Genomic DNA, 3519 nt, shown 5'->3' on the forward strand with positions numbered 1-3519 from the left:
GCCGCTCCAGCCGCCGCCCGCTCCAGCCCCGGACGCGCCGCGCGCGGCCCCACGTTTTAGTTCCTTTCTCCCCCGAGCGCCCCTCTACACCCTCGCGACGCACATGGCCCCCGAGAAGAACACTTCTATTTCCAGCCTCTTCGGCTCTCCCCGCCACGGCGCCCTTTGTTGAGAGGTAGATTTTGATGAAACGGGGACGGGTTCCTGAAATCGGGAGCTGCTCGGGTCAAGTGGCTTCCCTCTTCTCCCGAAGAAAGGGCTTTTGAGGGGTTTAAACATCCAGAGAATGCCCTCATTTTATAGGGACGGGTTACGTGGGGGGCAGCGATCCCGCCAAGGTGGATGTTAAACTGGAAAGAGCCCAAACAAAAATGTTATTAACTTAAGTTGGAGGGACACTTGTGTGAAATTGGATGGCTTGTAAGATGGCGGTTCCCAGTTGTTTCCAAGGTCTCTTGCATTTGTATTTAAAATGGTAAAGTTTTCAAGGTGTTTTTTGTTGGGAGTCTTAGATAAGTTCTCCAAACATTACTTGGGACGTGCGCGCTGGGAACTGGGCATTTCAAATTTGGAGCTTTTTTTGGAGTGATGATGGTGACTGGACGTTAGTCTTGCAAGAGGTTTCCTTCCTCCCCCCCCCCCTTTTTTCTCTCTTTTCCCCCCTTCGGTGACTGCAGTTTTTCTCTCAGCCTCTCCTATGGGATGCACTTAAGACCATGACTTAAGTCCACTACGTTTTCTAGGTTTTTCTAAATGTCAGCGTAGGTCATGTGGTAAAGAGATGCTTTGGAAAAGGAGCCCTAAAAAGTTGACTTACGTATGTTTACACAGCCTTTTGGATTTGACAGCGATACAGCATGATGTTTTCCCCAGAAATTTACAGTTAATGATTGGAAGTAAACAAGTAGAGAGACTTTGGTCATTTCCAATTGCAATAAAAGGATTTAGTGGGCTTAGTGGTCACGGTCCAATATTTAAAAGAGAAGCATGTATTTAACCCCTTCTCCTAAAGTAGGCAAAATTCTGGGCATATTTATCCAATTCTGAGTGTAGGTTGGTCGTACCTAGAATGTTGAGTGGTGTAATGTATATTTTATAAGAACTTTAGCCCTCAAGTCCTAGAAACCCATTATAAGCTACAATAAAGACTTGAAAGTTAAGGATGCAAATTGTTGACAGTATATACTATCTTAAGTGACTATGTTAATATTTGAATTTTATTTTAAGTAGACTGATCAGAATCCCTTAGAGATTGATTTCAGGAGCAAATTTAAAAACTTTTTTTATATTTGAGTTCATTCCCATACATTTGTCCCAGAGTGCAAAGGTGTTTGAAATTACTTACCTGTGCAAATTACATGCCTAGTAATAGTATCTTTAAAGTCACATAAAAAAGTCCTTGCGTATGCATGTGTGTTTGTAAGAAAGTTGAGCATTGAATTGTACTTTATAAATCCATTAATACTCTACGACCAAGTTCTGGGATGTATGTTAAGTACCCAACTAGGCAAAGGTCTCCCTAAGAGTCAAATTAACCCGACCTTTACCCATGCTTCTACTGGGCTGGGAACCCCAACTGGGGTTATGGAGTTCATTTGCATTTCTTAGATTGCAGTAGTCAAGCTGATTGTTAACATAAGAGCTTGCTTCTGTTTTGCTTCATTTTGACATTACTGGTGTTAGGCCTCCCAACTAAACTGACAGCCCCAACTGACCATGTTACAATGGCAAGTTTTAACTGTTAAGTATTTTTACTACTGTGTGTTTGGTGCATTTTTGCTTGCCTGCCTGGCAGTTTCTGTATTGGAATCTATCGTTTCTAAGGTGCAAGAGATTGTTTCTTAAACCTATCAAGCATGTCAAACATTTTGGAAGTCATCATTACCATGCCAGTACTTTCAAGTGGTATAAAAAGATAAAGAACTGATTTTTAAGTAAGTAACAAAGTGGTGTTTATTGGCATTATAAATAGGAAAAGGACTGTGGCCAAATTCTGCCCAACCTAGGTAGAAGAGTTGTGTGACTTAAGATGAATTTGAAAGGGTTTTAATCAGGTGACTCTGACTCACATGTTGAAAGCCAACTAGTAGATTACCCTCCACTTACGTTTCACTGTTCTGTATATTAGTATTTGTGTTTGGTGCTTTCCGTACAGTAGAGAAATAAAAGCAGCTATTTTTATTGAAGTTCCTTCTCAAGGTTCATGTTCAGTGACATTGGTGTGTCATTGCTATCATAAGGATACCTAAGTATCACCTTGTTATCTTTCTAGGAAAGGTCCTGTGGTTTCACAAGGAGAGTTTGCTCTAAGAATTAAGGTTTGTCTTTAATTAAGTACAATGGATTTAAATATTACTACTCTTTTGGCACAGTGCTCCACCCACAACTCCTCTGCAACCCCAATTAGATTTATTTTAACAATATGTTGACAATATTCTTGTAAACAAGTAATCCAAAGATAACTGAGGAATCACACATGAAGTTTTCTGGTTGAAGTTGCTGCTTGTCACTGTGATCACTTTCATAAAAGAGGCTTTGTTTTGTTTTTGCCGTTTTTTTAGTACTCTAAAGCTGTTAGTTTCAGCCATTGAGGTATGTTGATTGGTATTTCCTTCTTCTGCATTAAAATTCCCTAAGAATTAAAACATCAGATGCATCTTCAAGTTCCACAGGTTCCTAGATTTCTATTCAGAGCAGTTTTGCGAATGCACTTCACACAGGTCTAGAAGCGTGGTCCTATTTTACGTTCTGAAATGAATGAAGTGGGGGTAAGAAATATATTTTTCAAGAGCACTCCATGGAGTAATTGACTTCCCTGATTGTCCGCTGGTATATTGTTGCTGACAGTTCCCCACCGTGACTTTGATGTAATATATGGTATCTATTGGGAATATTATTTCATCGTGTGGGGTTTGTATGGAGGTTAGGCTGAGAAAATGACATTTGTTTTTCTCTCCTATCGTTACTCTGGGTTGACAAGGTGTTGATTTAGCTTTGGGAATGGGCTGGTCACATGGTTCTTTACATATTGTCACTACCGTACCGATTAAAGTAGTTTTTCTTCCCCCCAGCATAGTTCAAATAAAACACACGGCTTTGCCCCCTCGTTGTCTTCTTGTAACACAGATTTCACTTTTTAGCCTTAGCAAAACTTTGTATCGCTCATCTAATCTGCAGGAGAACTTCATATTAGAGAAGAAAGCTTTAAAGAGGTTCAGTTCAATAAACATCTCTGCAATTTGAGCCCTGACGGTTTCGGGCTAAGTGCACAGTTGGCAGTTCTCAAAAGATCCCTTCGTGAAATTTTTGACCTAGTGATTGCTAACAGGAGAGACCGAGTCAAGATCTGAAGGAAGCTCTTCGCATTCGAGCCGACTTGGAAAGAGGCCCCCAAGAGTGTCCGAAATGGCCGGGAGTTCGGTTTGCATTTTTCCTTTCCCACTCGCACACTCCGGGGGCCCCCCAGGCGGCCCGCCGGGTTGCCGCGGGCCGGGATCCTGCTCCCCAGCGCCGCGGGCC

The 3519-nt window shown here is 41.8% G+C and overlaps 1 protein-coding gene across 1 annotated transcript in view; it reads left to right on the plus strand.

Annotated features, from left to right (window-relative positions):
• Window positions 1-55: 55 nt before the first annotated feature.
• BMI1 (BMI1 proto-oncogene, polycomb ring finger) overlaps window positions 56-3519 on the plus strand; it is a 9739-nt gene continuing 6275 nt past the window's right edge. The window contains exon 1 of the mRNA XM_029953775.1: window positions 56-175. The gene's annotated coding sequence lies outside the window, so the exon portion shown is untranslated. The remainder of the gene's footprint in view (window positions 176-3519) is intronic.

The sequence above is a fragment of the Suricata suricatta genome, chromosome 10, assembly GCF_006229205.1.
Source record: "Suricata suricatta isolate VVHF042 chromosome 10, meerkat_22Aug2017_6uvM2_HiC, whole genome shotgun sequence".
NCBI lineage: Eukaryota > Metazoa > Chordata > Mammalia > Carnivora > Herpestidae > Suricata > Suricata suricatta.